Below are 25,633 nucleotides of genomic sequence, written 5' to 3' on the forward strand. Positions count from 1 at the left end.
GTCTACATTCTAGGCAGGTTTTAGTTCTATATTATTTAATATCTGATAATTCTTTCACTTTGTTTCTCAGTCTTTGATAGTTCTCTATGTCAAAATATGAAAAAATTTATGTCAAAATATAAAAATTAAAAGTATATCTAGAAGAGTCTACATCAACTTTATTTCATACAAGGTCTATGCTTTACATGAGAGTTCAGGTAAAGCAGGAGAACACACAATAGAAATGAGTAGCATGAGCAGTTATAACTTTGGAAGTGAGCTTGCTATATGATGAGAACCAGAGTGTTCACATAGTTAGATAATAGCAAAGAGCTTGGATGTCCATTGCAAGACCCTAAATTTCTGAACTACAGTCAAGTGCATGCCACTCTTAAGTATATGACATTTATAATGCCCAGCACACCAATTGTTTCTTTATCCTCGGGACACCCCCCACACACCCCTAAAGAAAGCACAGAAGGAAATCCACAGAAAGAGAAATCTCCCACAAAGATGATTCTACATCTCACTTGACCTACAAGATAAAAAGCCAGTGACAGCTGGTGATAAAGCTCAAGGCTGATGTGTACCAGCTGAGACCTGGTGCTTCAGATGCTGGGAAGCCACTGTGGGGAAGCTTGTCCCAAGAAATTAGGATTTGGCCAATATGATTTACAATGACAGCAAGAGCTTCTCTGTACAACCATGTGTCTCCCCTAGCACTGTGCACCCTCTCTCCTCCCCAGACCCTGAGACAGGGGTTCTATCCATAACCTTGGCTGTGCTGGAACTTATTCTGTAGACAAGGCTGGCCTCAAACTCAGAGATCTACCTTGGTTTTGCTAGGAATAAAGGTGTGTACCACCACTGGCCCAGCTGTTTTTGTTCTTGGATTTTCTGATAGGAATGGTGTTAAGCTTTCTGTTCTCTAGCTGATCAGTTTATGGTGGCAAACCCATGAACAATTCTTAGCCATGAGGGAGATTGTTGATAGCTTAATTCTTCATTCATTAAGCAAACCACACCCAACACCTATCACATGCCAAGTGGATATGGAGAAGCTGTCAGAAAGCAGTGACGAGTAAAACAAACCAAGGCTCTACCCTACAGGGCATTTTTGGGTGTTGATACATTTCAGGAAGATAATGAAATAAAACTGTGCAGTACAAAATGGCTACAGGGGAGAACAGGCTTGGAACAGATTTTTCTAGAGTGATTTAGTAAGTGTGTAGCCTCACGATGAGTAAAGGAAAGAGGCTCTGAGTAGGCTAGAGGGAGGAAAGAATTCAGTTTATTAGATGAAGGTGTGGTGACTTCAGTACACATTGGGGGGTGGGGGTGGGGACTAGATTGTGGTAAGATTTGCAGTCCATACAGAGAGCTTCTGAATGCAAATGGGATTCATTGGAAAGTGTTTTTGTTGTTGTTGTTGTTGTTGTTGTTTTGGACTATATAGCAGGCTTGAAGTCTATCCAGTTATTGCGGTCATCCTGGAACAAAATGTCGTCCTTCTTTCTTTCCTAGTAATGACTTAGCTCTAGATCTCCTTAGGTATTGTGCTAGGCTTTGGGCTCACAGCACAACACATAAATTAAACTGCTGCTCTCATGGGCCCTATAGTCTTGTGGAGAGAGGCAAATAGCCAACCATACTATGTCCTTCACATCTATAGTTTCTGTATCTGCCGTGTCAACCAACTGGAGATTCAACCAACTGTAGACTGAAAATATTGGAAGGAAATTATGTTTCTACTGAACATATGCAGACTTTTTTCCTGGTCATCATTCCTTAAACTATACAGTATTCTTTAGTTTACACTTACACAGAATTTGCTTTTTAATCAGGAATAATAAGTACTACAGTATTGATCTAAGATATATAAGAGGATGTTAGAAGGGGAAATGCAAATTCATTCCATATAAGACACTGAAACATGTCAGATTTGGGTTCCCTTAATGGTCTTTGATACTGAGGCACAACATCTATAACAAATTAAGATATACTACATAAATAGAGAGCCATAAGCATACAGAGTACTATGCATAGATGTGAGTGTACACTGTCTATTTCTGATAGGAAAATCTGCATGGGTTATGATTAGGAGGAGAGAAATTTATGAATACTAAGTATAAAAACAGTTAATCTCATGGAGAAAGGGGTAAGTAGCATGTTTGGAGCAGCTGAGGAAGAGCAGGTGATTGGAGGCAGATAGGAAGGAAGGGTGGTGGGGAGTCAAGGGAAGGCTTGTGGATTTCATTCTGGGAAGAAAGCGAGGTTCCTGGGGAGAAGAGAACAACTAACTGTTCATTACGAGCTTGACATACAAAGGCTGGCTGCCAGCTCCTGGACAGTCAGAAAACGGACCAGCTAGATTTTCCCAAAGTATAAATATTACTGAGATACCATGAAAATTCAGAGAAAATGCCAGGATTATTGGTTTAAGGGTGTTCCTAAGAGACAAGTCTGGTAAAGGGTTAGTTGTTGAGCTCTATTCTTAACATGAAGCTGACACTTTTAGACTTCTTAGTAAAAATCCAGAGAATGCAGTAGGATTTGGGGAGCTGAATATCATAGGAAAGGTGGACCTGAGCAGTCCTGGAGCTAACAATGGAGAAATTGTACCAAATGATGAGGACAAGCAAGGGGACCTGTAATTGGATCCCCATCACCTATGTAAAAAACTGAGCTTGGCAACACACCGAACCCTAACCCTGGGGAACCATAGGCAATTGGATCTGGAGAGGTGATGTCAGTCAGTCTAGCTGAATGGGAGATCTCGTTTCAAAAATCTCAGATTTTAAGCAGAGCTCAGCGGGTAAAGGTGTCTGTGGCAAGCAAGGGGGCTTGAGTTTGACCCCTCGGACAGACAGTGGAAGGAGAGACACAGTTCTTGTTAGAAATTATCTTCTAACATCCTCATCTTTGCAGACATTGATACACGTACATACATATATGCCAGACACCACACACGTGCGCGCGCTCGTGCGCGCGCGCGCGCGCGCACACACACACACACACACACACACACACACACACACACACAGAGAGAGAGAGAGAGAGAGAGAGAGCGAAAGGTGGGAGAGAGAGAGAGAGAAAGAGAGAGAGAGAGAGAGAGAGAGATCAGCATCATTGTATTGAATTGATTATAAGAAGGAATTAGAGCACTGCAGCAGGTGGGCGGACATCCATGAAGGAAAGAAAGAGGTTCTGAGAAGAAATCAGAGCTACAGCAGTCTTTGCTGTCCACCCTCTCTCCCGTTGCTGTGCATTCAGTCAGTCTGAGATGCAGAGCAGTCATTTATGGATGTCTTTCCAGAATCCAGGAACCCGGAATTTTGTCTTGATTCCCCACAATGCATGGGAAGACGCAGCGGATAAAGAGATAATCATCTCTAACTCTGGGATTGTATTAACAGCCCGCCTGGTCCTTTCCCTCCAACTTTTCCCAATGGAAAATTGAAAAGACACTCTGAGTAAAGTCTCAGAATCATCAAAACCTGTCCACGATCAGCATAAATGTCTCATTCTGGATAAATCTATTTCAATTATATATTTAATTCAGTTGAGAGCTCCCCAAAGAAGAGTTATTCTGTATTCACCAGCAAAAGTATTCCTGATAACCCTCCTGAGGAAAATGATTTGGCAAAAATTCATGCAGCCATTTTTATATGAATGCACAAAACTTGAAGGTTATTAAGTTCCTGCTTCTGACAGCCCCTGCAGTTACAAATAAAGCAACTAATGAGAAGAAAAAGTAGCCCAGTGCCTTATTCCCAGAGCCCCAGCTATCTTTATGCAAGAACACCGTGACAAATGACACTCTCACCTTGCTAGCATGCCCCTTCTCCAAGCACAGATTTAGATGGATAACGTGACCACCAGAGTTAGGCACAGGAGCTGATGATTGCCTCTGGCACCCATCGTATGAAATTTGGGTGAAATTTCTAAGCACCAAATGAAATCATCATACCGGGCTATGTTGAACTCAGCAAGTGAATTTATAAAAATTAAAAGGCCTGAGAAGTAACGCACACTAACCCATTTGTCTCATTTTTCCTCATTAACATTTAATTGAAATGAACTCTGGTAACTGAGGAAAGTCACATTATTTCTTTCTAGCAGATAAAAGAAGGTAATTTTTTTTCAAAGCATCTAAGCCTCCTTGGGTTTGGTAGATTACACTATTTCACAACTGGCATTTGTGAAAACACACTTAAAAAAAATAAAACCAATAGAAGTAACATCAGAATAAGGCTGAAATTCAACATTTACCAAACACAAGTGTCTGTGTTTGAAGCCACAATTAAAATAGCTTCCGCATGAATTCTAAAATGTGAATTGGCCCCCTACCATGTAAAACTAATTTAAAGGAAATGGAAAGTCAAAATATTGTCATGTGAAATAATTACCTTATATAGACATAGTCATTCATTTATCTGCCACTTCGATACATTGTATGAGAAAATTGATATAAAATGAGCTCTTATGTATGCACCAGAGAGACCAGCAATGTAAGAATATGAGAATGTCCTCATTGGGTTCCCGAGTCTCCTGATGTGCATAATGGAATTTAAAAGCTTCCAAGTGGTGGTGGAACTGACTAGCAGGAATTCCACCATGCAACGCCCTTTTCCTACCTTTCTGTCCTGAATGGACTGATACATCAATTCATGCCAGGATTACTAGAAGTGCCTCCCCCCAGTCACTTTGTGAGTTCTATACTTTTATGTGGTATATGACATTGTTGCTAGCATCCATCCTTGAAATAAACAAAATTCCCTCTGGCTTCTGCAGTTAGTAGGTCTTTCTCTGAGTTCCCTCTCCTTTGGCAGTCTTCTCTCTGGGGTCATTTGTTTGTTCTCCCAATATTGTTCCTCCTCATCATTCTGCCTCAAATTTACCTGCCTTCTTTACCAAGGACAAGATGGTGGAGGGAAGAGGATTGAGTGATACTTTGCTAAGCTAAGGGATCTAACCTAAGTCCTGGCTTTTGCAGCCTAGGGATGCAAGGCATTTGAAACCAAGGCCCTTCTAGATGTATTTAAGGGAAAGATTATAATATGGTGTCAAGCTGTGCTTGGTGTAGACCATAAAAGCTGATCACAGACATACTCAATTTCATAGTGCAGAAAAGTTATACAGAATGCTGAGAGAGAGAGAAGACATCCATGGTCTCCCCAGAACAGGGTCTTGCATATTGCATTTTGCCCACTAGTGTAATGGTAGCACAGCAGGTATGGGGGGTAGCCAACCTCCTCTATTGACTCTGAGGCCTTCTGTGCAAAAGGCCTATTTGCTACTATAAGCCTGGTCAAGAACTATGAATGGGGAGATTGTAGATCCAGCAGGGAATCTACTGTTTTGTTTCACTACATGGTGGTGTTTGTTGTTGAACTACCTTCTTAGTACGCTTATACTCACCAAGTCATGCTGGTCTCAACCCTGGTCAGAAAAGATTCTTTTGCAGTGGGTAGTAGAGTAGTGGTCAGTTCAGGAATTCATAATTGGTCAAAATCAGTCACAACTGGTCCTAATTTCTGAAAATCAGTTATTGTGAGTGCTCAGCCATGTGTCGTCAAATGTCCCCACCCTACGCTAAAGGAACATTGAGGAAGAATAGGCAGGCAAAGGTAGGAGCCAAAGATTGGGGAAGGAAAGCCCTCTGTCAGTTGTGACCTGACTGATGCACATATCAGCTCATAGCAAGTGTGCTTGCCTACACAGGACCTGAACACAATTAAGTCAATCCAAATTCCAGCCTTGATGGGGAGGGGATACCAAGGCCTGACATTAGGCTGAGGGGCTATTTGCAGGTAACGCTGAAGAGGAAGGAAAGTCACTTTTTTGGGTGGGGATATGGTCACTAGTAGAGTGCCCATGCTTCAGTGGACAGCCTCAAGCCCACAGTCAGCACCAATTGCTCAGGGAGCTAATACTGATAATGATGATGGTGATAATAATAATATTAATCACTTGAAATCAGGAAAAGGATAGGCTTGGAGGCCTCAAGGGGGAGTGAGAAGGAGGTAGTGGGGGGTGAACTATTTCAAAAAGAAAACATCAGATGGAAATTGTATTGAATCTATAGGTTGCTTTTGGTAAGATGGACATTTTGACTATGTTAATCCTATTGGTCCATGAGCTTGGGAGATCTTTCCATCTCCTGACATCTTCTTTTATTTCTTTCTTCAGAGAATTGAAGTTCTTGTCATACAGCATTTTCACTTGCTTGGTTAGAGTTACTCTAATATATTTTATATTATTTGTGGCTGTGGTTAAGGGTGTTGTACTCATAGATTTCTTTCGCAGCCTATTTATCACTTACATAAGGAGGTCTATTGATGTTTTTTTGATTGTGTTATGCTTGCAAACAAGAGGTAAACTGCCTCTGAGGGGCTCCACCCTGCAGTAGACCCATAGCTAAACATTGGCCTGAACTCAGGGAGTCTTGTGGGAAAGGTCAGGGGAGGATCAAGGAACTCAGAGGGGATAAGAACTCCACAGGAAGAACAACAGAGCTAACTAACCTGGACCCTTGGGGGCTCTCGAAGACTGAACCACCATCCAAAGAGCATCTATGGGCTGGACCTAGTCACTAACCTGGCCCCTGCCCCATATATGGTACATGTGCAGCTTGGTCCTCATGAGGGTCCCATAACAGTTGGAGTAGGGGCTGCCTCTGACTTATGACATTTATCTAAATAACCTCTTTTCCCTTCTTGCCTCTGGAGGATGAGGGTTATCAGGTTATTTATTCTTACCAACCTAAGGAAGTTAAGATGTTTCTGAGACTTCCCTGCCTGTCCTCACACTTAACATCTCCTTAACTTGCCTGCCTGTGGTTCCTGTTCCCCTAACTAGGCCATTTTGTCTACTCTCAGTGGGAGAAGGTGTGCCTGGTCCTGTAGTGACATGATGTGCCAGGGTGGATTGGTATCCAGGGTGGGCTTCCCCCTTTTCTTCCAAGAGGGAGGTGGAGGAGGGGCTTTGTGAGGGGGCCTGTGAGTGAGGAGGCATGGCTGTGGTGGGAGTGTAAGGTGAATAAATAAATAAATGGAGGAAAAAAAATTAAAAAGGGGGGCATATATGCAGAATAACAGTGCCTTAGTTAGGGTTCTATTTCTGTGATAAAAACACCATGATCAAAAGCAATTTAAGAATAAACAGCCTCAGTTAATTGTACAAATCTTGGGTCACAATGTATCACAGAGGGAAGTCAGGGTAGGAGCTCTAGGCAGGAACCTGGAGGCAGGAAGTGAGGCAGAGGCTTAGAGGGTTATTTCTTACTGGCCTGCTTTCCAAAGTTTGCTTAGCCTGCTGTCTTATACAGCCCAGGACTACCTGTCTATGGTTGACACACATTGAGCTGGGCCCTCCCTCCCACATCATAATAAGATGATGCCCCACAGGGTTTTCTACAGGTCAGTCTCATGGAGGTATGTCTCAATTGTGGTTCCTCTCCCTCAGATAACTCTTAACTTTATGTCCAGTTGACAAGAACAAAGCAGCCAACCAACAAACTAAAGCAATCAGTAAAAACAGCCATACAAAGAAGGAGGTAGCCTAGGTCAGGCAACCATCCATCAAAGAATCACCTGGATACTCTTGAGATCACTAAAAGCTGGAAGAGACAAGGGAAGATCACAGGCTATCCCTTCAGAGAGAGAGAGGAAGAGGGGGAGGGAGACAGGGAGAGGGAGAGGGAGAGAGAGAGAGAGCGAGCAAGCTTGACCACAATAATACCCCGATTTTACACTCTGCTATTAACACATTTAAAATTATGTTCTCTTTAATTCCTAGATATGTAGAAAACTGCCATAGAAGCCCCTTCTAAAGGGACAGTAACCCCCAAACCCCAGGTGAGCTGGGATACCCCATCTAGGAAATTTGATACACTGGTAACATGCTCTGCAGGCGGGTAGGAGCTAGGAAGCATTTGAAAAAAATCAACATACCAAAAAGTGCCAAGTTGAGAGTTCAGGGGACTGGATCTACAGATGGTGTGTTCCATCCCAAAGATCCTTTTTCTGTTCTATAACCCCACGCCACACCCCTGCATACTCTGCACCTTGCTGCACAGTCACCATACCTTTCATTCCCTTGAAGAGATTGCTGCCCTTCATTGCTCTGACTAATGGACAACCTGCTTCTGTAGAGGTCTGTCTCCTCTTCTGTTTTCACATTGCCTTTATCAATCCTGATCTAACAGATGTATCTACCGAAATCAGACCCCAGGGTCTACTTTGTCTCAATGACCCCAAGTTATACAGTTTCAGCCAGACATCTCCTGAATGTGAGCCTGGGCATCTTATAGGCTTTCTCCTTTTCAGGGTGCACACCTAACCTAGAGCTCATGCCCACTTCTTGATGACATGGCAGCTGATCCTGGAGACTTGGCATTTACATTTCTATTCCTGAGCCCTTTACAATGTCTACCTGGATGTTGATTTAAGAGCCAGCACCAAGCCCAATCCTGGTTCCTACTCATTGTTGCCACTCAGGCCTGATCCTTGTGCTTCAGTTTCTCCACCTCCCATGCAAGCTGACAGTCATCCTTGTGGGATATGAACAGAGATTAATTACCCTTTCTAAAGGGTTTAGAATACCGTGTAGTATCTACAAAGCTCTATTTTAAAATTCCTTAAGTAAGATAAACACTTTTAGAACTTTTAGAATTATCCTGCTTCTTGAAGTCAAAAAGACTGCAGCACCATCCAGGAAATAAAACACAACCATCAATTACCTCAGTAGCCCAGAAAGGCAACAGTGTCTACCTGTGCCGCCGGTCCTCTGAGGTCCATCTTCCATTGTTGACTCTCTACCTCTCGTTAGCCTGCCTTCCTCCAGGTATTCTGATAGTAAGATCTGTCTGTGTCTCTGACCCCTTATGTTTCTCTCCTGTCTGCATCTTGAAGTGTTGGCTCATGGTCTGCATACAGTGGAAAATGTACAGAACCTCTGTGAGGTGCGCAACTTTTTCTTTTTCAAAGCAGCTTTTGTATCCCATCAGGTATGGAATGCAAGAGCAGCCTAAAAGCAGATCTTTGCTACCAACTGATAGCCTTACCCCGTCCCCGTCACTATTAGCTACAAGCCTTGTGTGATATATGATAGTCACTCACTGTTTAGATTTCAACAAAGCACAACACCCTACAGTCTGCTGACAGATTACAGGCGCCACACATTTCACAAGGAAACAGCAGAGCATGCCAGCAGCAGAGAGGAGATGCCAGGGAGATTAACGACAAGGAATAGGATTTCTAGAAACTCAAGGGCATCAAGTGAGACCCTAAGCAATGAGAAAATGGAAGTGTGACATTTTACCTGATGAAGATATACGAGAATAGCAAGGTCTTTGTTGTTTCTGAAGCCAACTTGATTCACAAGGGACCTAGAACCCATGCAGGAATTTGATATGTGCCAATCTCCTGCTCAGAATGTTCTCTGACTATCACAGAGCCAACAAAGACACTGTTCTTTTCTAAAGAGCATTTTGGAACATCCGCATCATTTCAAGAATGCCCAGTCTGTAGGTTCTAGGGCAACTCAGGGGTTTGGTGTTGATATACAACACCAACAGTGGAGATTATATTGCTCCCTCTTGACAAGGCTCCTGATTGCTCTGCTTAGAAGTATGAGAAGTGAATGGGAACACACGAAGAGACTCAACTGTTCTCAAATCTCATATCCAGTCTACTAGCAAGTACTGTAAGTCAGCATTTTCAATAGATTCAGGACAAGTGTCTCCAAGGCCGTCAGACCCCATCAGTTTGCCTAGATGAGTGGTTTTCTATCTTCCTAATTCTACCCCTTACTACTCTTTCTCATGTTGTAATGACCTTTTACTATAAAATCATTTTTGTTACTACTTCATAACTGTAATTTTGATACTGTTATGAATCATAACGCAAATATTGGATTTGCACATGGTCTTAAGTGACTCCTGTTGTTTGGGGGTTGTTTGACCCCCCAAAGGAGTTGCAACCTGCAGGTTGAGAAGTGCGGGCCTAAGTGTTTGTAAGCACCTCCTGGCCTGTCTCTGTTTTCATGTTTAGCTGTCTTCCATCTTTTTCACACAACAGCCATCGTATTCTAAATCACACTCAGTCAGAGCATGGAAACCCTGCAAAATAACTGGAGTCAGACTGCAAGCCCCCGTAGTGGTGGACAGGGTCTTTTGTCCTTGGGTCCTGGAGAAAATCCCAATTACTTTCTCATCAACTCCGTGACATTAAGCTCACATCAGAAGCAAGAGTGTGGTCGACCCTTGCAATATCATCACTTTTCTCTGAAGTATTCATAAAATTCTTGGCTAAAAGACAGTTAAAATTCTTCATAGTTGATAGAAGGGGTTAAATAAACTGAAAATCCAAATGGTGTTTGAGTTCCAGTAGTAAGTCACTACTTTCAAGCAAGTTCTTGTTACATGTTTTATTCTAGTTGACAAAGGTTTTTTTTTTTCTTTCTTTCTTTGTTTTTGTTTTTTGTTTTTTGGTTTTTGGTTTTTTTTGATAAGCAGGGCTAGCCTTCCACGTGTGTGTGTCAGCTTTGGAGAGAAGCCTTTCAGTTCAAACCTTTCTTCTCTTGGCTTATTTGCTTTTCCAAGTAAGTTAGATAAGCTCCCCAAATCTTACCCTTTTCACCCTCTTCACATGTACTGGACAATAATGTCTTTCAGGAAAAAGTCTCCATTTACCCTGAATTGTACATACCTATCTTGGATGCTGTTGGGATATTCTTCTCTAAAAGAAATCTTCTTTATAGAATTAACATCCCTCTTTCTGTAAATTCCTTCCTTATCACCAATAAATCCCCAGTGTGTTCCCAGGCAGTTAGGAGCATAGCCCAGTCACCTCTTTATCCCAAGTATCTAATTTGGTACTGTTTGTTGAATGAATGAGCAAGTGAACTCCCAGGAGTAAACAAGGTATGTTTCATAAATGGTAGCCGGTCCTGATGCTATTTTCCAAGAGATTTACCTTTGTTACATTGGTAAGTCAAAGGAGGAGGAAACACTACAGTATGAAGGAAAACAATTATTAAAAAATGATTTGATATTACTAAGTGTAGTAAAAAAAAATACAACACCAAATACTGATAAGAATGATGGAATGGGAAATCCTCTGAACTTCTGGAGCGCAGATGCATACAAGCCTGCAGGAAACGACACTGCAGAGACACATTGTTTGCCCATGCTTCTACTCTTGAATGAATGAAGGAGTGAATGAATGGATTAAAACATGGGGCTTAGAAAACAATGAAGAAAATAAAATGGCCGAGTCAAAAGAATGAAGAGTAGGCATTTCTTAACCACAGATTTTAAAAATAGGTCTCAGGTATACTAGGCAACCCACCTAAATATTTCTGTTTTTTCTAAGTCTCATGTGTTTCATTCACTCATCCACTCACTCATTCACTCTTTCGCTTAGTCATTCTTTAATTTGGCACATATGTGGAAGCAAGCCCTTACTGTTTATGGACTGTCTTTTGGGTCCTGGGAGTAGATCATTGAAATAGAAATCTTCCATTTGGGCTGGCCATTGTCCTTTGAGATTACATTATAGTTATATCTGCTCCAGTTCCTGTATCTAGTGATGGAGAATGCTTGCTCTTATTTGTGCTTGGTAGTACAGAGGCTTAGTAAATCTGAATACTCATGGGATATGCTGATGGATTAATCAATGCATTTGACATGATGGTTTCCTAGGACCTTGCTTAGAGCATTAAGAATGCCATTGTTCTGGTTTGATTTTCATTGGTATGATAAAACACTCAGACTGAAAGCAAGTTCAGGAGGAAAAGTTTTTGCTTTTGTTTTTCTCTTTCACTTCCAGGTCATAGTCCACCCATCACAGTGGGAAGTCAGAATAGGAACCTATGCAAAGAACCTACAGCTTGCTTGGGGAAATGCTGCTTGCTGGCTCACACTCAGCAACATCTTAGTTTTATATAGCCCAGGATTGCCTGCCCAAGATGGTACCACCTAATTCAATTAATCGTAAAACTGATCCCTTACTGACATTCACACAGCCAATCTGATCTGGGCAGTCCCTTGCTCAGAAATGTGCCAAGTGGACAATTAGAGCTAACTAGGAAAGCCATAGTCTAGTATTCCAATTTCTTTGATTTTTTTTTTTAACTCACGGAGAAAGTCTCCAGCTTTTAATATTCTTTGTCACAATCTTATTGATAAAACATTATTTTTATTAAAACTAACAAACCAAAAATATCCAAGCTTTAACTTTTTTGAGTGTGTTCAACTTTTCAACTAGTTAGGAGTAAACTTCTCTCTTCTATTCAGGAACTGGAGGGGGTGAAGGATGAATGGATGGAGCTGAAGACGTTTAAGGTGGTGAAACTGTCCTGTATTCCTACTGTAATATTGGATTCATGCCATTGTACATTTGCTGAAGCTTATCAAAAGTACTTGACCAAAAGTAAATCCTACTATAAACCAGGGGCTTGTCTGAGTGTGACCTGTCAGTGTGGGTTCATGGACTGTAACAAGTAGATAATTTCAAGGAAATAGTTGGGCGTGAAAATATGGACGATTTCCATACCATCTGGTCAATTGTACTATGTTACGTTGAAAGGGAAAAAAACCAACAACAAACCAACAAACCACAATACCAACAGAAGTACCACCACCAATAACAACAGCAACGCATCAGTGAGGTCTGACCTCACCTACAGAGACTCCCATTTAACTGGGTAGAGTGTGGTCTGAACATCTTAGCTTCCACGCACCTGCCACCTGCCAAATGATTCTGATACTCAGTAAAGTTAAAAGAAACACTATTTTAAGTGAAAAAAAAAAAGGCCAGATATGGCATCTCATCTGCTAACCTTCCTACCTGATGAGAAATTCTGTAGCATAGAATTAACAGGAATAGCTGGCTTGTTAATGCTCAACTTGAATTTCTAAATATGTCTTCTAAGATGTCTTACTTATACTTTACATATACTAAGATGTATATGTACACGCATGAACACAGCCTCACACAGTCAATAAAATAGTTAACCCTTTAGAATACAAGTATTGTTTTATATTTCCAGGTCTTGGTAAATTCTGTTCCTTCTGTCTGGAACACGCTTCATCTTTCTCCTTGATTACTTAGCTTCTACTCATTTTCAAGACTCATTGAAAGTCTCTCTGCCCATGATGTTTTCTCTGGACTCACAGAGCAGTCCCAGAGGTATTTCTGCAGCAACCCTTTTGATACAGAAGCTACAGCTCTCAGGCTGATCTTAAACATAGCTCTGCCCCCAGCTATCCTACCTGGTACCATCACCATCTGATATCCCAACACTCTAGTCCTTCATGTTCGCTAACTCTGCACCCCAGTCCTTGTCCTTCCCCATTCACTTTCTGCCATGGAAACTTTCCCGGATTGTTCTCTTTGTGCCCTCCATCTCCTCTGGTCTCTCCTGTAGTTAAAACCAACTTAACTTGGGCAGGGCAGAATGCTGGTGGCGCATGCCTTTAATCCCAGCACTTGGGAGGCAGAGACAGGCAGATTTCTGAGTTTGAGGCCAGCCTCGTCTACAGAGTGAGTTCCAGGACAGCCAGGGGTATAGAGAGAAACCCTGTCTTGAAAAACTAAAATAACCCAAAAAACCCAAAAACCCCAAAACTAAAACCAAAACCAAAAATCCCAAATCAAACCAAACCAAACCAAAAAACAAAACAAAACAAAACAAACAAAAAACCAACTAAATTTCCAGGCAGTGGTGGCAGATGCCTTTGATCCCAGCACTCCAGTGTCTGAGATAGATAAATCTTTTTGAGATTGAGGTCAGCCTGCTTTATAGAGTTCTAGAATAGTTAGCCAGGGCTACATAGTGAAAACCTTGTCTTGAAAACAAACAAACAAACAAACAACAAAACCCAAAAACAACAACAAAATCAAAATAACTAAGCTGAACCTCTCAGCTCACGTAGCTCCTTTCTGTGGATGCCTTCTGAACTCTCCCCTAGGCTGAAGGCCAGTTTCCATTTGTTATACTCACAGAACTATGTCCCTTTTCTGAATCTGAAGTCACAAACACCAAAAAATTTGGTGAGATTACGTGACACCTCTTTCTACCTGGCCACACACACCTGAGAATGAGAACATAATTTTTCTTGTCAGTCATTGTACATCCAGTATCTTGCACCATACAATCCAGTCCACATCCTTTGACTACCGAGAATGATAATGAATAAATGAGTGCCTAGCACACACTACGTTACTGCTAATCCTGCTGAACTCAGGCAACAGACCTTTGTTTTTACAATCCTCAAGCTTTGACTGCTAGGGGGCTCTTGACAAGATTGTTTTGTGTATAACCAAAGCTAATGACTATTCCTTGGGCTTCATCTCATAATCATTTCTAAAAGTATATCAAAAGCATCTTATCTCCTTCATAAATCCATGAACAATAAAGACAGTTTATTCACATAGCCATTGCCACAGCAAGAAATTGCCTAAAGCCGCTGCGAAATTAACAAGAATATAATAATTTTTGCGAAGGGTGAAAGACCTCTAATAAGAGAAAGCATAACTGAACATTTGTAGTTAAAAGTTGAACCAACTACATGTAAATATAGCAACAGGGAAATACAATTACCACTATTTTTATTTAAGTGAGTCACTCTTGTATCAAATTACACAGTGAATTATAAAGTGAATCCACGTAACATTTTTAAGATGTAAAATGTATCTAAGAACATTACTTGAAGTCAATTTTTGGCAAAGGTGTAGTCTAGTTTGTGAAAGTTAATAGTCAGAAAACCTAAAATGATCTGTATTAATTAAGTTTTCCACCAGCCATACTCTGCGTTATTATTATTATTATCATACCCACAAATTACGCTTGATTATCATGTTAAACTTGTGACAGTACTTCTCTACAACTGCAAAATTTTTACCAGCAGACCACCTCCCATCAGGGCTCCAGGTTCTGGTCTCTAGATACATCGCCAGGTCTTAGGAGGTTTTCTTTTGTACTTGAAACATATCCATGATGATTCAAGAGGCTGTTTGGGTTTGTGGTACAAATTACAAACCATACCTCTATTAAGACCGTTTTAAATCATCTACTCAGGTATCTAGATATCAAGTATCTTTTAGCAGAGATGTCTAAAAATCCTTCCAAAAGTGTGTAACTTCAATGTCTTTCAAGTTTTTCTGGAAATGGGAAGAATTGTTTCTAAAATGTTCATGAGTATTCATGAGAATACCAGAAGTCTTAATACAAGAAACAAAATAAGATAATTTCATTAAAATTTTCCTTTGAATATTGATAAGGCAATGGTAAATATTAGCATTATTTAATATTAAATATAAGTAATTATCAGGAATAGACACACTGAACAAGCAAGATTTCCCCAGCATGGAATATTGATTTGTCATCAAGACAGCGGGGTAAGATGTTGTCTAGTGTTTTATAGTAGGAAACCAGCCTGTGTTGTTTGATCTTGTCCAAGTTTCCTAACATCTGTGAAAATAAGTTTCTTAAGGTATGGTGATCATGGCAATAACAGAAAATTCAAGGTGGGGGAGATGACACAGTGAGTTGATCCTTGCTAAGATATAATGCTACCTTGAATATCAGTTGGGTCAATTAAGCCTTGCTTGTTATTATCATGCTTGATAATATCCGAAAAAATAAGGCCATCTTCTTACATACTAGAAATACATCTAATAAAATGTAATGCCATTAAAACTTTGAAATAGCTCTTACTAGAGTAAAGTAAGAAATTACCTGAATATGAGAAATGTGTCTATCTCACACATAAGCCGTGTCCTGCTAATGAAAAGACCCAGAGCATTTCCATTAAAGCCAGACACTGAGTGAGTGCGTTAATTACACTGGCTCTCATTTTACACTTTCTAATGGTGTTAGCCAATATAACTAGACCAAAGACAGAGAATAAAATACAGGAACGAATAAGAGAAAAATCATCATTTGCCAATGATATAATAATTTAGCTGAAGTGCCCAAACATGTCAACATAGAACATAAACTCCATTAAAATATTTCTAAAAGTCCAGTCTAGATGAGAAAGAAACATTTCTTAAGAATCCTAAAAAAAAAGAATAAAATTACAGTCTAGTAGGTACAAAGTATGGTAAAGTGACAGTACCATTAGAAATTCAGTGTAAGATTCAGAATGGACAGCCAAAGTAGCTCAATAGGTATTGAAGGTCAGAAATGAACTCAAATACTCAGTGCGACATAGAATATGCTAAAAGCAGCATTTTAAATCCAGGAGAAGAATGTGCATTAATCAATAAGTGGTGTGTAGATAGCTAGGGAGCTAAAGAAATTCCTTACACTTCATAATCCTTTCCATTCCTGGAAGATTGATTACTTGCATTGAAAATAGAAAAAAATAGACCAACAACCTAAAAACATAAACAAAAGCAGAAAATAGTTTAGTTTAGAAAGAGTCCCTAGAAGATACAGAAGAATAATTTGTTTTATTATATATATGTATGTATGTATGCAACATGATACGTTAATTGTATATACTGATATAGTGAGTGTGTATTTTTCTTCAACTGATAAAACAAATAAAAGTTTAAAACTCTAAATTTGTAACATCAGTTATATCACAACCAAATCACTTATGTAAGATAAAAACACCTATGTACATATACATGTATAATGGAACCAGTGGTTATAACTCAGTGGTAGAGCATAGACTTTGCATATACATATAGAATAGAAAAATAGGCGAAGGACATATATACTCTCATGAAAGGAAATACAAATGGTTCAGCTTTAAGATTATTTTCATTTACACACATGTGGCTGTGAATGTGTGATACATGCGTGGGAGTGTAAGTGGAGGCCAAAAGAAAAGAGGGAGTTGGATGTCTGAAGCTGAAGCTCCAGATGCTTGTGAACAACCTCATGTGGGTGGTGGAAGTGAACCGGGTCTCCCTCGGAAGAGCTGAAAGTACTCTTAGTGCTAGGCCATCCTCCTACAGCATGCATTAAGTATATTAGAAGGTGATTCATTTCTTTTGTAATAAGAGAAATGGATATTAAAATGAAAATGAATTGGCTATAATATTAGTTTGTTTAAAAAATCAGAAATAAGTATTGAATAAAAATAAAAATAAATAAATAAAAATCAGAAATAGTGTGGAAAATACGTGATCAAATTTGGAAAATGTATTCTGTGTGAGCATATGAGATGTGCAGGCACACACAACAAGATAGATGAACATGTGGAGGTCAGAAGACAAATTTTGTGGGGTTGGTTCTCTCCTACTTTCTTGTGGGTTGTAAGGTTCAAATTTGGGTCAGGGTGCTTGTGTAGCAAGACACATTCATTACATGTTGAGCCACTCACTGGACCCAAATAGGCACTCTCAGAAGCCTCTGGTAGAGTAGAAGCTTGCTCCACCCACCATGCTGAAGAGCTTGACACCATCTATCAAAGCTACAGTGCATGTCTTTCTAGGGAAATCCGATTCCCCGGATTTTGTCCTACAGATTTAGTTTTGAAAAGTTATCTCTGTGCAAAAGTCTGGTATGAAAGGCTATTTGTACATCACTGTTAACAATAGAAAGGGATTAGAAACTGCTGGAGTGCCTATCAATCTATGATGGATAACAGGCATTATTATACAGTGCTAAAATACTGTCCTTCCCTGGGACATAACAATGACACAGCACTCCAGGCACCATTCCACTGTGTGTAGGCTCATGTGTGTCTGGATGTGAGTGTGCATATTTAAGGGACTGCATGCTGGAAGACACACAGATTATGCCTGAAAGAAAAACAAACAAAACAAAGCAAACACAGACAGTTGTGGCTGTCTCTGTGGAGGGAATAGGTGCAGGTAGAGAGCTTTGGAATGTTTTAAATTTTGTGCTACATGAAGAAATGATCTATTCAAAAGATGCACTATTTAATTTTTTTGTTTTGTTTTTTTTCGAGACAGGGTTTCTCTGTGTAGCCCTGGCTGTCCTGAAACTCACTCTGTAGATCAGGCTGGACTTGAACTCAGAAATCCGCCTGCCTCTGCCTCCCAAGTGCTGGGATTAAAGGCGTGTGCCACCACCACCTGGCTCATTTAAGTTTTTTTTTAAAATAAACAATAAGACAGTTATATATATGATTGGCAACACTTGGCACAGGATTGTCACTTGGTAAGTGGCTGTTACATTTCCCACTATGATATTGAATAAAAGTCAGGTGATAGTGGTGGGCAGTGGGAAATCATGAAGCCTGGTGTTTTTCCATTCAGCTGTTATTCATGTCCCTTAAATATTAGTGTAATCCAAATGAAATGGACAATAACTAATGGTTTTTGACCTGTGAATATAGCGATCTCATTGATTCAATTCAATATTATTTTCACCTGTGCAAATTAGAAAGACATAAGTGACCGAATACTGGCTGTCACTTTGTCCCTTGTCATCTGAATCTCCATAGTTTGTAAATGTGGAGGGTGAGGACTCAGAGAGTGAGCTGGGCTAATGGGGATGCTGACCTGGATGAATCAACTTGGGTCACGTGCTTTGAATAGTGAGCAGCATGGATAGAATGGCAATGGATTTACCTGGACTTCTGTTCAAAGCTCGCTGATTTTGTGAGATAAGACAGCAACAGTTTGGCAACAGGGGTTAAGGCAGTGATGGAGAGAGGCTTGTTTCTAGACGATTACCAAGCATGGCGGGGACAAGGTGTGTAACCCTGTTTGTTCTATAGCCTTGGGAGGTAGACGACAGTCAACCTCTTTCATGACACTTTATAGAATAGGAAGCATTTTTGTTTTTCTTCACAAGTCAGAGTTAATAGACACAGTATAGAGTGGAGAATGTGACCACTGCCAGGGTTTGGGGGCTGCTCAACATTGCCTCCAAAGTAAGGACCTTAGTCCCCAACCTTCCACCGTCAGTGAGGTGGCCAAAGGCATGAAGCTCACAGCAGTGTACCTAGTCCCTGCAATTGTGCATGTTTGTAAATTCTGTTTATCAAACATTTTTCTATCTAGGGTTTCCACTCATAATTAGACTGTTCAGTCATTTGAGAGGTAGTCACAGATTTATGGTGTAGGTAAGACACAGGAAGAAGCCAAAGGCAAGGTTGGGGGGGAAAAGGAAATCAAACTTCACTGATTCTTTCCTTAGGATAAAATCTGTCTGTCTTAGATTTGTGGAGTTGAAGTCTGGAAAAGTGACATTCACACCCTCATTCAAGAATAGTGTCGAGCTGGATGCTGGTGATAAGGGTGGCAGCAAGAAGCAGGGCCAAACGCCATTCTGGCTCCTTCTCATTGCTGCCACTCACGTCTGCTTGGCTTCCTTCTTTATTTCATTCTTTACCTGTCATTGAACCCTGTCAACTGGACTTTGAGTAAGAGCCTATTAGAAAACAAGGAGACAAAAAAAGCCCAAGTTCCTACTGCCAGTGAAACAGGCAGAAGAGCACGAAGGGCCTGCTTTGAGAAAGAGCTTGGTGTAATGGTGTGTTACTTACTTTTCTTATTGCTGCCAATCAATACTTGACCAGAAGCAAGGGAGGAAGGATCCATTTTGCCTCACAGTTTATAAAGGGACATAGTGCATCAAACAGAGGAAGGGTTAGCAGTAGGGGCATGAGGTAGTTGGAGAATGCACAGGGTGTGGGCCCAGGACATAAAATTTCAAGGCTTGCTCTAGTCACACATTTTTCTCTAGCAATGCTTTACCTCCCAAAGGTTCCCACAATCTTCCAGAACACTACTACAGCTGAGGAATCTACATGAGCCTGTGTGGGATAGTTTACATTCAAATCATAATGGATAGAGCAGCAGAATTTGGGTTTAGTGGTCCTGCAGATTGAGATAAGCAAAATGGAGAGGTTCGACTCCACATGACCTTGCAGCTCCCTAGAACTGGGTGTTTTAAAATTATGGTTTAAAGAATAGGGGTTTCAGGTGGATAGGAAGATGGTGTCCAGCAAAATGGAAGTGGAACCAGACATAAACACAGAAACAGACCTTGAGCCCGTATAACCAGTGAGCTGAGGCTCCTCTTCTGGTTTCAGCTAGATACTCTTGTTTTTTTCCTCAACTTAAATTCAAATAGCTCAAAATCTGTTTGTCCCCTTTTCTATTTTCCTTGCACACATTTTCCCTCTCCTCAGATAATTCCAGGAAATTGGAAAGGGATGTTTTATAAGAGAGTCAAGCCTGGACGCCATCATGTACTTAACTTCACAATCTCCAACCTTTCCTTAAACTAACTGGCAATTTCCCACCTTGCCATGTGCCTTGACTTTCAGTGTTTTGTTTAACAACAATTTTCTCCTCTTTTTCTGTGTCTGAGGCTGGGAAATTGCTTTCTTTACTCCAGGTCCGATTTGTTCTTTTAAGGCCAATCACCTATGGTTTTAAAAGTATTTTAAGATTACTTGGCTAGCATACTGTTTTTGTTTCATTGTTTGGATATATACCATAATTTATGTCATCTATTATTATATATTTTATGTATGTGCTTATGTATAAGGTGCTCTAATGGCCATCCCCTCCAGCCTGACTTTGGAGATCATTGCTTGCTAGCTGCTATGATCTATGTAAGTTATGATTACTTCACTACTTTAAGGGTGAATTGCATGTATTTCCTTGCCATGTAGCCATGCGTACTACTTTTCTATTTCTAAATGCAATTAAAAATGCCCTTTGGGTGTTCCAGGTTTTAATCATTCTCAGTGTGAAGCATCTTCCTGTCTCTGAAGGGTCTCCTCTGCCTTCTCTCAAATGGGGCTTTTCTCTGAAGAGGAGAAGGGGGAGGAAGAGGGGAGCAGCAGGAGAATAGGAGAAGAGGGGAGGGGAGGATGGAAAAGAGGGTAAGGAAGGAGGTGGTGAGATGAAAAAGGACTGGAGATAGGAGGGAAAGGATGAAGAAGAATAGGAGGAAAAAGAGGAGGAGAAGGAAGAGAGGGAAGAGGAAGAAGAGGCAGAAGAGGAAGATGGGGAAGAGATCAGTGAGGTTTTAAATACTGAGTCCTCAGGGTCTCAAACCCTTTGCCCAGGGCTGGATTTGGGGTCTGAGTCCTCTTAAATTTTTGAGGAGTGGAGATGTGTCTTGTAGCTCTAAATTCTAGAAGGTGCCATGGACTAGTTTGTGTGAGGGTATCAGGTGTATGGAGAACAGGGGAGACAGAAAGGAAATTGGATAGGGGGTGCATCTCTAGGACATGCCAGAAAACTGGGATGGGTGGATGCCACAGTGAGTCTATTGGGGTGACTACTTGAGACTGCTAGCAGTGGGAGATATGGATCTTGAAATGGCCATATCCTGTAGCCAGGCAAGAGTCCAAGTGGAGGGATAAGGACAGTAACCACAAAATCTTCCACCCAAAATGTGTCCTGCCTAAAAGATGTGCAGGGACAAAGATGGAGCAGAGACTGAAGGAATGGCCAACCAATGACTGACCCAACTTGAAACCTATTCCACTGAACCAATCTCTGACACTATTAAAGAGGCTCTGTTATGATTGCAGATAGGATCCTAACATCTTCTGTGTGGCTCCACCTAGCAACCAATGGAAACAGATGCAGAGACCCACAGATGAAGAGACCCACAGCCAAACTTTAGATGGAGCCCAGGGAGTCTTGTTGGGGGAAGGATTGAGGGACCTGAAGAGGATAGGGACTCCACAGGAAAACCAACAGAGTCAACTAAACTGGACCCTTGGGGGTTCCCAGAGACTGACATACCACACAAAGAACAAACACAAGCTGGACCTAGGATCCCTGCAAATATGCAGCAGATGTGCAGCTTGGTCTACATTGGGGTCCCCCAATAACTGAAGTGGGTGCTGTCCCTGAATCTGTTGCCTGCCTGTGGATTCTGTCCCCCTAACTGGTGGCCTTGTTTGGCCTCGGTGGGAGAGGATACACCTAGTCCTGCAGTAACTTGATGTGCCAGGGTAGGGTGATACCCAGGAGGGCCTCCCCTTTCTCAGAGAAAAATGGGAGGAAGGACAAGATGTACAAGGAGGGAACTGGGAGCGGGGGTTGAAATTGAGATATAAAGTGAATAAATAAATAAATTGAAAAAAATGGTAATGATTTCAATTTCAGTGTTAGGGGACTATATAGGTTCCTCAGCAATTAACAGAATTATAGACAGTCCTTGAGGAACAGAGAGTGGATCTCTGAAGCAGATTCAGTCCATACATGTTATGGTAGTACTTGACAATCACCACTGGAGCCTTAGCTTCCAGCTTTTGACGAGCAGCTACTCATCATGCGAATAAGATAACCCTTGAATGGCTGTATATTTCAACCAATAGGATGAGTGCCAGGGTCATGCATTTGTTTGTATCAAAAATGCCAAGTTGTTACGGTAGCTTTAAAGTTCTCATTTTCTGGATATAGCCTAACTCTGTAACAAATAGCTGCAAGCCTGCCATGACCTATGGATGAAATTCTAAATAACATGCTTTAGTCCCCTGGGGATCTATAATATGCCAGGCACTGCACCAGGCAGGGGAGACTTGCCTGGGTGGGTTTGTCACCCCAGAATGTCAAGGCTTTGCCACGGCTCTGTCTCAATGCATGAAGCAAGAAAAGGGCAGCCTACATCCCAGTGCAGTCTCTTGGCCCACCTTAGTCCCTCTGTGGGGCACCTGCTCCATCCCTGGGCTTGTGACATTTAGGTGGAAATTCCTTCTTCTCTCACGTGATCAAGGGAAACATTTGACCAGGAGTCTTACAGAAATCAGAAACAAGAAAAACCTCAGCAGGATTTCAGTGCTGACTCTAGCCACACTCAGTCTCCCGGAGGCTACTACATGTCCTTCTGTTGGGGTCATTTTCCAAAGTTAATTGCCCAATACTTCTAGGCATCGGCCTGCACCCCGCACGGTGTCAGTGGAGATGACTTGCAGGGAGCAGTGTTCTTTAGAGCACGACAATAGCAACAGCAGAATTCTTCATCCGTGTGGGAAATTATAGGTGCAGCATCAAAACAAAACAAGCCACTCACAACCCAAAGCACAGGACTCTGAAACTCCGAGGCTTTAACGCCCACTCTCACTTGCTACCACTCATTTGACCAGGTAAGCTTATTTAAGTTAGCAGTAGAATAAAGCCCGTAGATAGTGTTAAAACCTCCCAAGACAATGATTTCTCATTTGCAACAACAGCTGTATCCAGAAGGTATATTGGTTACTTCCCATTGCCTTGACTAAGGGTTCATTTTGGCTTCCATGCGAAGGAATATAGTTCATCATGGGGGAAAGGCATGGCAGGTGGAGTGGAAGTGGCCAGTCACGTTGCATCTGCAGAATAGGAAGCAGAGTGCAGATAGGAAGTGGGGGCAATCAAACTTTAAGGTTTTCCTCCAGTGACTCACTTCCTTCAGCAAGCCTCCACCTCCTAAAAGTTCCACATCTTTGAGAACCAGTGACCCAGTTGGAGATCAAGCGTCAAACACATGAGCCCATAGGAGACATTCCACATTGAGACCTAACAACAGGGGCCAAATATAACACATGTCCTAGGCTCTCTCCTCTATCCCACATCATTCCTCAAGTCCTCTCCCTCTTCCTGATTTTCCATATTCCTCCCCACCCCCTTCTGATTTTCCATATGGTTTCAGAACCTCAGGAAAGAATCCAAAGCCATGGCAACATCCAAAGAGGACAACTGATAGAAGCTTCCTTGGCTTCTTGGAGAAGTAATTCATTGTTTGACAAGCACTGTCCACATGCTTTGTCACTGTAACTGTCACCTGTGACACAGATGCTCTGACTCATAATGGACATAAGCATTTACACATGCAGAGCACAGGGCTCTGAGAAGTTAAGGTACTTGATAACTATCGCACGCACGCACGCACGCACGCATGCACGCACACACGCCCCAGTCGCAGCAGTGAAAGTTGGACTCTGACCCATTGTACAGAATGTGACTGGCAGTTATTAGGCTCCTCTGTGTGTTGGGTTGTGAATGTCACCCGTCATGGCAGCCTTGTGAGCCATCTCATTCTTAATTTTCAGAATAGGACAATGAGGCTCAGGGAACTTAAGCAGCTTACTCCAAACCAGACAGACAAGAAAATGATAAATGAATCCTCGATCAGGAAACACAGTCAAGAGTAGCCTGTGTAAAGGGGGTTAGAGGGAAGGAATTAATGGCAGCAACAACCTGAAGATATTTCACCTTCCAATCAGAGGGATAACTAAATAACCACATCATCATACCACACTGGCGAAACTGCATCTATTATATATACTTGATGTGATGTCATTGCTCACCAAATAATGATAAGAAACCATATGATGTGGTTGGAGAGATGGCTCAGCACTTAAGAGCACTTGATGCTCTCTTGCAATGTATGTGAGTTCAGTTTCCATCACATACAACCACCTGTAATTCTAGCTTCAGAGGCATCTGAAGCCTCCAGAGGCTTCTGCACCCACTTTTACATAGCCCAACACAGACACACACACATATATATAACTAAAATTAAGACTAAAATATGCAACTTTATAAAAGGAAGCCATATGCAACCTGATTGCATGTAGGCAACAATTATGCATATGGATGGATCTAGAGTCAGAGAACATACAAATGGAATAGCTCCTGGTTTAAACTTAGGATAATAATCGTCTTAACATTGTGTTGAGCATAACATTTAAAATACAAAATGTGTATCATAGAGGCTAAGAAAGCCAAGCCAAAGGAAATAGACAAAATACTCACTTAAAAAAAAAAAAAACGCACAACCGTTCTTCAGAGTGGAAAGAATACATTTGCAAAATAATAAAAGGTGCAGAATAAAATTTAGTATAAAAATTTATACTTATACAGAATAAACAGAAATATGATTGAACAAATATGTGACACTGGAAGTTCAGATCTAGAGGCTTTAAGCAGGAATTTTTCACATTAGAGAGAGTGAGAAGATCCTTTTATTTTTCAATACAATACAACCCACTTCTCTGCTGCTTAGTTTCCATGGTGAAATTCTAGGATTGACTTCGAAAATTAATCATACAGGATTTTTTTTTTTTTGGTGTCATTCAAAATCAAATCTATCATTTAACAAGCCATCTGCTAAGTATTCATTCAAGTGACATTTCCTTGGAACTCAGAAGTATTCACATTACTTAGACCATGGAGCAAGAGCTAAAGTGATGCTTTGTTTACGGGGCCTGGCAAGAACCCACCGAGGACCCAGGGTTGAAAACTCCAGCAATGCCAGGGGAGAAACCATCACAGGAAGGGGTAGAAGGATGCATCTGGAAGGAAGAGAAGGATCTGGCCTGGGAAACTTTGATGGGGAGAGAAGGGCAGGAATTGTGTGACAGGCAATGAGCTAGACTGTGGAGACATGGAAAGAAGAAATCCTAACCAATCTGATGAAGATCGTGATGGCTTCTCCTTGATATCAGTACCCTTGTCCATTTCTACCTGCCAAGCAGCAGAGCTATGCCATGAAAAGCGTGGATGCAGATGCTCCAGCAGGTTTCTTCAGTTCAGCTTCCTAGTTCTATCAACTGATACACAAATCTGGGTGACTTATTTCACTTAGCCTTTCCATAGCTCATTTTCTCTATGAGAAATGATCCTGAGGATGCTTGTTGGTCCCTATTTGGCCTTGAAGACAAACCCAAGCCTTCGAGAACAGACATTCACCTCCCCTTGAGAATGAC

The 25,633-nt window shown here is 41.3% G+C and overlaps 1 protein-coding gene and 1 long non-coding RNA gene across 12 annotated transcripts in view; one reads left to right on the forward strand and one right to left on the reverse strand.

Moving 5' to 3' along the window:
- The window catches only part of Ldb2 (LIM domain binding 2), a 330,981-nt gene that overhangs the window by 31,064 nt on the left and 274,284 nt on the right, over positions 1 to 25,633 (reverse strand). The window lies entirely within an intron of this gene.
- LOC116070710 overlaps positions 22,936 to 25,633 on the forward strand; it is a 10,817-nt gene continuing 8,119 nt past the window's right edge. Inside the window, exon 1 of the long non-coding RNA XR_004110532.1 lies at positions 22,936 to 23,032. This is a non-coding gene — a long non-coding RNA (uncharacterized LOC116070710). The remainder of the gene's footprint in view (positions 23,033 to 25,633) is intronic.

Source organism: Mastomys coucha, unplaced genomic scaffold, assembly GCF_008632895.1.
Source record: "Mastomys coucha isolate ucsf_1 unplaced genomic scaffold, UCSF_Mcou_1 pScaffold22, whole genome shotgun sequence".
Classification (NCBI taxonomy): domain Eukaryota; kingdom Metazoa; phylum Chordata; class Mammalia; order Rodentia; family Muridae; genus Mastomys; species Mastomys coucha.